Source organism: Marmota monax, unplaced genomic scaffold, assembly GCF_021218885.2.
Source record: "Marmota monax isolate L192 unplaced genomic scaffold, Marmota_monax_Labrador192_F-V1.1 WCK01_AAM20220418_F8-fsc00045, whole genome shotgun sequence".
In the NCBI taxonomy this organism is placed as follows: Eukaryota; Metazoa; Chordata; class Mammalia; order Rodentia; family Sciuridae; genus Marmota; species Marmota monax.
In genome coordinates this window covers 7,551,065-7,564,216 of record NW_026692132.1, presented here as the reverse complement: position 1 = coordinate 7,564,216, position 13,152 = coordinate 7,551,065, and positions in this window count along the sequence as shown.

Here is a 13,152-nt window from a genome sequence, read left to right as displayed (position 1 = left end):
TTTAAAATATCTTTGGAGTTCATTTATTAATTCTATTATTTTTTGTCTTAAAATTTCAATTTTTGCATGTGACAATGTTCTCTGTGTGTAATTTGGGGTTAATTTTTTAAATTTTAGTTTGGAAGCTTAATTTATTTAATTAGTTATTATCCAGAAATCTAGTATTAAGCAAAATTAACAGGCGGCCATTGTTGTGGATGAGTCTTCTTCACCAGGCCCCAGCAGATGAGACCAACTAGAATGGGGTCATTGTGCTGAGTATTATATAATTAAATCAAGACAGTTTCCTAAAAAATAAAAAAAACAAGTTAGTACAGTCAACTTGAATCAGATTAATAAGGAAGTTCCCACTAAAAAAATAACTTTAACAGCTCACCTACTTTTTTTCTATTCCTACTTTTCTCAGCATTTTCTTGCCTTTGAAGCCAATCTTTTCTGTTGAGCTCATCAAAACATTCATTGTGTTTTATACAATGAGACATTTTCTGATTTCAGAATTGCAAATAAAAGCCAATTGGATCTTAAAGTTGTAATTTTGTTTAGAAAGTAGTAAAAAACTAATCCTCTTCTGAGACTTTCTTTATCTTTGACCCATGGGTTTTGATATATTAAAATTTAATTTTAACAATTTTTGTGATTTATTTCCTTTCAATTTCGATTCTTATTTTGTTCTTGAGCCAAGAGTTAACAGTTAGATTTATATTTTCCAATGTAGTTTAGGTTTCTAATTTTGTAATTACTTGATAGTTTATTGCATTGTTATAAGATAATATACTCTGTTCTAGTTCTATTTTCAGCAACTTAATCTCTTTGTCAAAAGATATTACTCATATTTTCAGAGCATGTAGAAAGAAAATATCTTTCAAGGGCATATAACTTAATGTAAATCACTATTTTAATTTAGCCATTGCTATGATTTGAGTATTGTTTGTCCTCCACAAGGCTCGTGTAATGGAGGCTTGGGCCCCAGCATGGAGAGCTGAGGTGGTGGGACCTATAAGAGGTAGGGCTTCCTTGAAGGCAATTAGGTCATGAGGCTCCCCACTCATGGGTGAATTCATGCTGTCTCATGGAAGTGTGTCAGGTCTTGTGTAACTGGATCAATCCTCTTGATGATATAAGCAAGGCTGGTACCTCCTCTGAATTCTTCTGCCACATGTGCTCCTAACATTGTGAAGCCATCTGCTGTGAGGCCCTCACCAGAAGTATAAGAAGATTCCAGCACCATGCTTTTGAATATCCAGAATTAGGAGCTAAGTAAAACTCTTTTCTTTGTAAGTACTAAACCATATATATTTTGGTGTAGCAACAGAAAACAGACTAAGACAGCCATGTTAATTAAATAATGCATAAGTGTCACCAGCTGGCTGGGCTGACAACTAAAAAACCACACAAACACAGAAATTCTGTTTTGGGGGGTCAGGGATGACTCTGAGACTTCACGTGTCAGCTCTCACGTTGGAGGGCAAGGAGAACAAGGGAGGCAAGAGGCAAGAGAGAGAGCACACCCTGAACCCTTCTATTTATGTAGGGGAAAGACATTCGATAGAAAGTTCCACCCAAATAAGTCAAGGGATTGGGTTTCAAAGGGTGGAGTCTTGCTTGGTGATGTCTTGTGGTTAGAAGATTGACTGACATCTTGGCAAGTCATGTCCATTTCAGGTTCTGTGTGGGATTACAGGTAGAACAAGAGAAAATACACACGTGTCGCACAGCCCCAAAAGCACGTAATGCCAGACCATTCCCCTCATATGCTCAAATGCGTACAGCTCACATACACAGCCCGGGGATGGTTTGTAATACATAAGTAGATGTTTCTTAATTTTTATTAATTTTATAGGCTGGAATTTATATCTTTTACTACCCGTATATTTCTACCAGAATTTCCTTGTATTTCTTATAACTTTTACCTTGTATATTTTTCAATATAAAAATATTCATAGATGTTCACAGATGTGGCTCAGTGACTGAGTGACTGGTACACCCCATCCCAATGTCGGGGTTTTTAGCGAACCCCCCCCCCCCCCCACACACACACACCTCCTTGTCTCCTCCTGACTGGCAGGAGAAGCGGGGAAAGCACGCCCTGACCAAGACAGGTAAAGGTCGACTGGCCACCCACACCAGACCTCCGTCCTGGGAGGACAATCAGACATGCCAGGGAGAACAATCAAAGCAGGATCTCGTTTAATAAGGATGTACACACAGCTTATATACTGCACAGGAACCAATCAGAATAAAGGTCAGAGGGGTGGAGCAAGTTCACGTGTACACCCACCCCATAGTCTGTAAGGGAAGGCAGGAGCTGTCCACAAGGGTGGAAGAGTACTGGACCTATCCTGGAGGTGGTCTGCCTCCTCCGTCACCGCCCACAGCACCGCCTCCTGGCTGATCGTCAGGAGCCATCCCAGCCACGAGTGCGGCCCCAAGACCGGGAAGCAGGCAGCCATGCCCTACATCCCAGGAAAAACGAAGAGTTCAAAGAAGACCAAAAAATTACTCAAAATTCATGATCCCTAGGCAGTCATCTGCATTCTCAATATTATGTAGATATAATAATAGATACCATTATTTATATCTAGGCATCTGCCCATTTACCTCTGAAACTAAAAAAATTAAACAAATTTTCATAACTAAAAGTTTTGCTTGAATTTCATAAGAAAGGAAACTATTCTGAGAATGAAGTAAGTCTTCCTTCTCTTCTGATGCTGAATATCCTTTCATCTTGATACCATTATTTCTCCACTCAGTGTTTTAGTTGAAGAGGTTTCGTCATGAAATGGTATTTCAAAAAAAGATTCTTGTACATTTTGATACCTGACTTCTTTTAAGTTTGAAAATGTATGTCTGTTGCCTTAATGCATAAACAAAAATTTGTTTATTTATAATAAACATGAATCATATTTTATTTCTCTTAAATTGTGTACACCCTTTGTGTTAGTCAGTTTTCCAGTACTCTAATGAATATTTGAGATAATCACAACTTTGTAGGTTCAGATCCATAATTGGTTGGTCTTATTGAACAGGTGAGGCAGAACATCATGGAGGGAGAATGTGGCAGAGCAAAACTCCTCAACTCATCACATGCCAGGTAGGAAAGAAAGGAAAATGAAGGGATGAAGCCCTACAACCCCTCTGGGGGTATGTACTCAATGACCTAAGCCCTCCCTACAGGTACCTCTCACAGGTTCCACCATCTCCCAATAGTGCCACCCTGGGGATCTTTGGGGGGATATTCAAGATCCAAACTATAGCAGCCTTCCATCAATTTATGGCACTGCCTGATCATCACACAGTAGTTTATTGCTAGCCTGGTTTTATCCTTTTGTTTTTCTTCTGATTACTTTAAGAACTGCTTCCAAATTTGATACCTTATTAGGACATATCTTCTTATCAGTTGTGTATATCTTTTTAAATTAGAGAGTCTTTTTTACCTCTTATTATTTCTTTTTTCTATGTTATTTATTTATTTATTTTTGAATCTTTTTCTTAGGTTGTGTACTTCAGGAACAACATTTCTCCATGTCTGTTATAGTGGCAAACAGAGTGCCCCCTCCCCAGATGTCCATACCCCATCACTAGAAACTCTGAATAGGTTACACTGCGTGGCAAAAGGGAATCCCCAGGTATAATTAAAATTAGAGACCTTAAACAAGCATACTATCCAGGATAATCCTAATCAAATTTATCTTCAAAAGCAGAAAACTTCTTGCATCAGAAGTCAGACTAAATCAAAGCACAAGATGGAATCAATGTGCTGCTGCTGGCTGGATGAGGAAGAGGTCCCGTAGCAGGTAAATGAAAACCTGAGTCTTACGTGCACAAGAAACAGACCTCTGCAAACAGCCTGAGGGAACTGCCAGCAGGTTCTTCCTCCCAGCCTCCACATAAGAGCTCTACATGGCTGGCACCTTGAGGACACTGAGTAGAGGAGTCAGCCATGGAGTGCAGGCTTTCTGATTCATAGAAACTGACCTAATAAAGTTGTTTTGTCTTAAGCATGTAAGTTGGAGGTAATTTGTAATACAATTGTCTTCCTTCTAATTTTTTTTAAAATTTTTTCTACATTTTATTCACTGTGATTAACTCAAGCCTCTTTCAATGTGATCCTTTTAGCTACCTCTCATATATTCCTTGAGATATATTATTTATTTTCTAGTTATCTTGTAGAAATTTTGGTTCTTAATTGACTTCCTTGGGCATACAATCTCTGTATTCATCCCTTTCCATTGCTTTACAGCCTTGTCTTATAATTCTTTCTTACCCTACTCTATTCATTGTCTTTAGTAAGTTCTTCAATAATGGGAGCTGCTCTATTATACAACTGGAATCAAACTGGCATTCCTGCTTTTCCTCCCCTACTTATCATGACCCATTTCTATACCAAACAAATCAAATCTTATCTCTAGGAAATTGTGCATTCTTTCTTCCTTTGGTCAAAAGTGTCACAATACAATGTCTGCTATTAGAGAGCTGCCAAGAAGCTCAGTTATATTCAGTGCTCACCTACAACATCCCAAAGCTGCTAAGTTGAGGTATTTTTTTTGTGTGTGTGTCATTGATAGACAATGAATGCATTGGGAGAGATAGTTGGAAGATGTATCCTTTGAAGTTTTCTGAAATAAGGCTTTGTTTGAAGTGGAGAGTCAGTGATATGAAATATTGAGCACTTCAAGCCTATGGCGTGTGTTGTGCAGGAAAAAGAGTCAAGATAGGAAGGTAAGGTACATTCTTAAAGATTCACTTGTGGACACTCACAAAATTTCACTGCTCCTAAGAAAATACTAAAAAGAAGGGCAAAGTAACATTCTAGAGAAATTTGATAGAATATAGGAGTTCAGCGTACTGTCCACTCTTAAAAAGGGTATGGTTTATAAGAAAACCAATTAGGATCAAACTGAGATAATTTTCAGCAATCAATTCATGATTCTGTCTAACTCCTTTCTCCTAAGAAAAGGCCTCACTGATACCTCTAACTTGGTGAATAAGGAGAAGTGAATTTCTGTCAGTGAGGAGAAATAGTTTTAGACTATCATTTTAACTCCCTCCCCGCCCCAATAAACATTGACTGCAAAACTAGAAGTGCTAAGACTCTTCGTGGTTGGGTTTTGTTTTTTATTTTCCCTGATTCAGAAGAGAAAAGAAGCATATCAGAGAAAGTGATCCTCAGTTATCTCAGAAAACATATTAGCTTGGCACAATTGAAGCAAAAACAATACCTCTAAAGGCCAAGTGGAAGCACAGCCTCTTAGTATTCCATTTGAAGCTCATATCCTCCCAGAGCCAAAAGAGCTGCTGACAAATCCAAAAATTAGCTGTATTAGTTTCCTAGGGCTGCTGTATCAAATTACCATAAACTTGGTGACACAAAACAACAGAAATTTATTCTCACCGCTCTGGAGGCCAGATATCTGAAGTCCAGGTGTTGGTGGGGCCATGCTCTGTCTGCTGTTGGAAAGAACCATTCCTCACCTGTTGCAACTACTGTTGACTCCCGTCATTCCTTGGCTTATGGCAGCGTGACTCTACTCTCTGTCTCCAACTCTACACTGCCCTCTTCCCTTTATGTCTGTGTGCCCTTCCTGACTCTTACATCTAGTTTTACTGGATTCAGGTCGCACTCTAATCCAGTCTGATCCCATCTTGATTCTTATTACAGCTACAGAGATTGTCTTTCCTAGTAAGTTCCCATTCTGAGGTTCTAGGTATATATGAATTTTAGGGGAACGCTATTTAACCCACAACAAAAGAAAGCTAAGAGAAATTATGAGTCATCTATTATTTAAATAAATTTGTTTTTCAAAGTATAAGCTGTTTTCTGCCTCAGGTTTCAGAAGGCAGAAATCAGGTTGTTTGTTGCTTGATCTAAACACTTAATCTGAGGTTGTGGGGTCATCTGCTTCCACACTCATTTAGGTTGTTGGCAGCATCAGTTACACGTGGTTGCAGACGGAGGCCTCTGTTTCCTTGCTGTCTGTTGGATGCATCTATTCTTATCTCTTAGAGGATGCCTGTTTCCTCTGTTCCTGTTCCTCTTCCTCCATCTTCAAAGCTAGCAATGGTGGGCTGATTCTCACATTTCGAATCTCGCTGTAGTTTCCTCTTCTGCTTCCTCTGTTCAAGTTCCTTTTCCACCATGTGTATCTGCCTTCTGCTTTCATTCCATGTCTGTCTCCAGCCAGAGAAAGTTCTTTGCTTTTGAGGACTCCTGTGATTAGATTGGGCCCATCTAGTTAACCTAGGAGAATCCCCCTTTGTAAAGGCCTCTGTTTACGTTTGCAAAATCCCTTTTGCCATGTGATGTAACATATTCACATGATCTTGGAATTAGGATGTGGACACCTTTGGGGAGAGGATAGCATTGTTGGCCCACCACAACTAGTTAGAATATTTTATGGTTCTTTGTTATCATCCTTAATTATACCTATTTCTAAACTTCATATGAGTGACTAGGCTTTTGGCCATGGGGCTCCCCCACACCTCCAATGTCCTTAAACTGAAAGCATTTTTAGGACATTGATAGTTTTTTTTTTTTTTTTTGGCTTTTCCTTTTGTTCTTTTTTCCTTCCCTTTGCCTTTATTGAGTTTTTGTGACTGAAACCTAAAGAAGAATGTTAGTAACCTTCACTCACCGCTATAAAAAATCCTAAATTAAAAGTTTAATTAAAATACATATATGAATTAATGAGATTAAGGATCATATTCCTAATTTAGCTAATTCACCAGATTTTTTTCAAAAGTAGATCAGTCACCTTTTTCTTGAGAAGATTCCACAATACAAAAAATTTCATGCAGTCTTACTTTTAAATATACATTGAGCAACTTATATGAAAATACTAAATAAATATTCTGAATTATTAATATCATTATTTCACCTTATGTATCTTAATATGTAGAATAGAATAAGAAATTAAAACATGTACAATGTAAGTTTATATTTATCTTTGCTTATTTTCAAGAGCTTTGCCCCCTATTTCCATGGGGATACCATTTGGAGGAGAGCATTAAATCATACCTGACTCACCTACAATTGGTGATGTACAGATATACTTGTATAGAATTTCAGGTTTTACTTTACTTTTGGATTCTATTATGTCTACTTCTAAAACTTATTCAAGCAGTATGTATAATTAAAACCATTGTAAGATTAAACATTTAAAATAAAAATTGGATGCAAATATAGGATGAATAATTATTATATTTTTAAAACCAAATTTCTCATCTCAATTTGAAAAAATTTCACATATAAAAATAGGAGCTGGGACATTGCCGTAATTTACATCTCCCTTTTTAACCCTCCCCAGTTTTTAATAAAACCTATCAAATTCAGGGAAATTGGAGAATGGGCTGCAGTTACTGTCTGACCTTTTTGGAGCACCTTCACTGTCCTTGCTTCAGACCTTCAGGAAGGCATATTTCAGCTAGAATCATGCTCTAACTCTCCCCAAGAGAGGGAGTCTGACTTATGTAATTGATGAGATGGGGAGCAGAAATGAATTTAGAGTTGTCTAGGTGAGACTAAATTGAGAAAGACTATGAAATCAGTAGAGAAATTAACATTACTAGATACAGAAAATTATTTGATATAGGTGAACACTGAATGCAATCTTGTGGCAACATGGGGAACTGGTCAAGTTTGGACTGTGTAGCTGTCATCAAAGAAAGACAATAGTTGTCTTCTAATGATAAAATTTGGTTTCTTTGGCACAGTCTATTCTGGCTACAAATCCTGGTCATGTTTTATCTGGTGAGAAACTTAGGAAGAGGAGGATGATCCCAGAGATCTAACAGAACTGTGGAACATGTTACTTTGAAGATATCTTTGAACACTACAGCTATGGAGGTGGACTAGAGGCATAGTTTCTAAAAAAAGCATGTTCATGTTTCAGGATGGAGTGTTATAGTTAAAGCATCATCTCAAGGTTTCATAAACTGACTTCCAGACCACTCACGTATAATTGAATCAGCCTTTATTGAAGCACACCAGTGGCGGCTGACCATAACATAAAGCTGTTCCCCTGATCAGCTCTGAACAATTGCAAGGGCACTCCTTATAAGCCTGAAAACCGCAAAAGGGATGTTCAGGGGATCTAGCCAATGCAAGCAAACCAGGTTACAGAAGCGGGACAGTGCAGTCAAGCGGAGGGAAGCCTAACCAATCACAGTTAGCCCAGTCACCCCAGTTACAGAAACAGAGCCCCCGTTACCCTAGTTACAGAAACAATGCCCCATTAGGTAGTTTTGTGTTCTTAAAGGTTTCTATAGAAAAAGGAAAAGAACATTTTGCCCAGGTCATGACTCTTCTACTTGGCATGGTTGTTTTACAGGATGAAGTCATAAAACAAAATGGAGTCACATTTGCTCCTACTATCACAGGAGGAAGTGGGTATAAATGTAATAGAAGAGCAATAATATGGGCAGCTAGAAGATTTGGTAAAATAGAGCAAGATGCAGACCAGATATGCTTAGACTCTTCAGAAACAAAATCTGAACTGTGGGCTTAAGGCACAATGTTTTCTTTATGCAGAATTTAAAAATATTTGTTAGAGTGGCCCCAAGTCCTTGAAAAAACAACATGAGTCTTCCCAAGAGCAAGATAGTTTCTCTATGTTCGGTGTCTCTTATTTTGTTAAGACAAATATTCATTCATCTCTCACAATGTGTTCAGTACTGCTTAATTCTGAGAGGGACAGAATACATGTGTAGTAACCTCCAAGTCATTTCTAGACTATACAATGGAGACACTATTTGTTCAAGCCTACATTTTGTGAAGATCACAATACTGAATTATGTTCTCTGAAAAATACAAATCAAATAATTTGTTCCCCATATCTTTGGGGAGGAAAGCATTTAGAAAATCAAAACAGGCATTAATTTGGCTATGTAAATGGTAAAATCAAATTGTTTTATAATATTTACAAGAGGGGGACCATTTAATTCTCAAAAGAGTTTTAAAAATCATGTATCATTTGTATTAGTCTGCTTTTTATTACTGTGACAAAATATCTGAAGATAAACAACTTAGAGGGAAAAGATTCATTTTGGCTCATAGTTTCAGAGCTTTTATTCCAAGGTTGATTAATTGCATTGCTTGGGCCTGAGGTAAGGCAGAATATCATGGTGGAAGGTTGAAAGGTTAATAAAATAGGTACTTATCACTCCGTTTTTCTGTATGCTTAACAAAACACTGTTGAAATCCTGAGAACTGTTTGCTAATCTTGTTCCCAGAATGTGCTGTCCCCAACTGCCAAACTGCAGAATGCACTCCCTCACTCGGTTGCAGGCAAACTGCCCACTCGCCCTGACCCGTCAATGAACTTCCCTCCCTGCCCTCTCCAAGAAAAGTATATAAGCTCTGCTTAAGCTGTTCCCAGGGCTCTATCTCTCTTTGCTCTAGTGAGCTCTGAGCCCCAGCATGCTGGTCCCCAAATAAACCCTTTTGCTGTTGCATGAGACAGTCTCTTGGTGGTCTCTTCCTCCGACGTTTCGCCGGTCCCTTACAAGGTCATGGAAAAAAAGCAAAGCTACTCACCTCATAGCAGCCAGAAAGCAGAGAGAGAAAGAGCCATGGACAAGATATAATGTCCAAGGTCATGCCTCCAAGGACTTACTCCTTCAACTAGGTCTCACCTCCTACAGTTTCCCCTACTTTCCAATAGTCTATTTAGCTGTGAATCCTTCAATCAATTAGTTTATTGATAAGGTCAGAGTCCATATGATACAATCACTTACCAAATCCACACTTCTGAACACTGTTGCATTGAGGACCAAGCCTTCAACACAAGAGCCTTTGGGGGATCCTTTATATCCAAAACATAACACCATTGTGTTAAATATTAAATGCAAATGCTACATTGAAGAATGTTCCTTAAGGTTGATTTCCCCATGTAAAGGTGGTTCTGTGCTGCTTCTATCACCAATGAAGATTGATCTTAATTTGAGGTTCTATTATAAAGGGTTCCAATTATCTATAGAAGCTGAAGATGAGGCTCTGCATATAGTAAAAAATGTTATGTACTTCCTGCTCTTATTTCCATGAGGGACTTCCACTCTACTTTCCAGGTATGAGCAATGACATTTGTCTCTCACTTGTTTTTCCCCTTTGGAGGAGTGACTGGCACCTATTGGGTCTTGTAAGCCAGAGGTGGTTGGACTATTTTATTAGGTTGTAGGCAACATGGGCCATTGTTCTTTGGGTCTGACCTTTCCTCAGGGGCAATGTGTGCTCTTGCTTTCTCCTTGAGATGGCAGATGAATCAGGCTCTATTTCTGGTAGATAAATCAATTCTCTGCTCTTTTTGAGTTTTCTCTTGCAACTGATTAGAGACTTCTGTCACGTGCTTTTCAAGGTCTTAAGTTTTTGGTGGGAGGTAGAAGGTCCCACTGTGATTTCCAGTTTAACTTTGCTTGAAAAAAAATACTTGTAATTTATTTATTATTTTACTTTTCAAAAAAATTCATTGGTGCATTAAGATCACATAAAAGAGTGGCATTTGTTGTTACCTATTTGTACATTCAGTATAATTTTTTAATGTCATTCCCCAGGACCTCCCCTTTCCTTTCCCTCTTCCTGGTTTCCTTCCTCTACTGGTCTCCCTTCTATTTTTAGGAACATCCCCACCCCCAACACACATAGCCTTTTTTCCCCTTTCCTCTCTCTTGCTTTCACATATGAGGAAAACATGTGACCCTTGACTATCTGAGATTGGCTTATTCCACCTGGCATGATGCTCTTAAGTTCCATCCATTTTTCTACAAATGTCATAATTTCACTCTTCTTTGTAAAGCTATCATATTTGAGTTTCACTTGGTTTCTTGGGTTTATTTTCTCTCGGTTAACTTCTAGATGGAAGGAGGCAGCGAGGGATTAATAAGTGACCCACAAATCTCTAACAAAAATTGCAAAACAGCTTTTAATCCTGGTTCCCCTCATGCTCCCTGTGAGATTTTGGACAAGTTCCCTGACTTGTTTAGGCCATGTTTTCTCACTGAGTAAATGGCATTATGCAGGTGAAAAGGCTTGGCCCCATTAGCTGCTTTGGTGTTCATGGAGCATTGGCCTGCCTTTGGCCTTTACGCCCTTCAGCTCTTGTGAATTTGTTCACCCAGCCTTCTGTTGAGGACATCTGTTTGTTAACTTTTTCTTTGCATTTCAGAGGGAACAGCTAGAAAAAGTGATTTCAAGCCTGCACATGAGAGGAAAAATAATTTGGGAAACTAGTGAGCAGCCCCAGACTCCTTCCTAAAATTGAACCGAGCTTAATTCTAAGATTTTGACATCTTCAAACATTCGTCAGGCTTAAATTCTCACAATAGATTAAATATGATGATATATTGGCAAAAATTTCTCCTCACTGAAAAATTGAAATGTGATATAATAGCTGATACATGGTAAGCATCAAATCTTTTTGCTCTCTATCTAGAAATGAACAGTTTAGAAGTCATTCTTTGCAATATAAATATTATCATTCCTATTACAACCTCAGTTGCATTTATATTTCTAACTGCAGAATTGAAAACATGCAATTTAAAATCAGAAATTAATTTCATTGACAGAGGCAAGGTTTAAGTTATGTTTTTCAAAAAATGAATACGAAAATATCATGGGTGTTCTCACAACCCATGAATTTATATGGGGGTTGTTTTATTGGTGCTAGTCTTCATTGCCTAAAAGATTCTGCCTTTAATTTTTTGGGGGGGTAGGGCGGTTACTGGGGACTGAACCCAGGGGTTCTTAACCACTAAGCCACATTGCCAGCCCTTTTTAATATTTTATTTAGAGATAGGGTCTTGCTGAGTTGCTTAGTGCCTCACTAAGTTTCTGAGGCTGGCTTTGAACTCATGATCCTCCTGCCTCAGCCTCCCAAGTTGCAGGGATTACAGGCATGTGCCACTTCACCCAGCTTCTGCCTTCAAATTTTAGTTTATCCAAAATCTAACCAATTTTATAGTCCCAGCTAAGGACTTGCTTCTTACATAGAACTTTTCCTGATGATTCTAGGCCAGCTTATCCTTTTATACCTGGATGCCTTTTGAACCTATGAGCAGTTGTATGAAGAATAGTCTCAAAAAGAAAATCAACTTTTACAGTCACATTGATGTTCAAACTTGGCTTTCATCTTACTCACTGTAGATCTTAACTCCTCTGAGATCAGATCCTCATGTACAATATAAGGTAAAAATAACTTCTTTGCTGTATGAACTAAATTAAATGAGTAAACAAAATCTTTGAAGTAGTCAAGAGTTGCTGACCCAAAAGGATATATCCCATCTACTTTTACATTCATTTATTCTCCTACAAATATTCACTAGGCAGGTATAATGCATTAGGCAGGTGCTATCCTAGGAGTAGGTAATACAAAATTATAACAAAAGTAATTACCTTCAGGAACTCATCATTTGGTGGAAGAGAAATTGGTGAATGAGAAAGTTAAGAATATGTTAGAATGCAATCTATGATAGATAGACATGTAGGGTAATTAGGAGCAAGTTGAGGGAGTAGCTAAGCCAGTATGGGAAGAAGTCAGCAAGGAAAGGAAGAGAGATCTTTGCATGTAGAGGAAGCACTTGTACACAGTCAAGACAGCGAGAAGGAGCCTGCCTTATTTAGAGAAGACTGCATGCACACATTTCAGCATGACCAGAGCATAAGAAAAATGGTAATGCATGATATTGGGGAGGTGAGCAGGGGAAATTTCATGAAGGAGCTTTGAATTTCATCCTGAAAGATTAATGCTTATGAATTCTCGATTGGAAAAATCATGCAATTGTGCAAGGCATTTTTGGAAAGATGATTGTCAAATTCGTGGAGAATTTATTTAAGTGGAATGAAAGTGTAGGTAAAGATATAGGTTAAGAAATTGTTAATGGCAATGATGAGAATCTGAATGAAGACACTAATAATTGAGGATGGACAGGAAAATGATGATTTAAGAAAGGGTAAGGTATTGGTGAAACACAGGAGAAGAATGAATGAAGGGCAGTTCTCATGCTGATGATGTTAGATTGTGCAACTTGGGTTACTGGAGGTCAGTATCACTAAATATTCGACTCCCATAATGAGTTAATAGGAGGCTCCTTGTTTTGATTCCAGACACATCTTTTGATTTAATTCTGATTAGTTGAAGTACTCCTGAAGAAATGCTTGGCAGT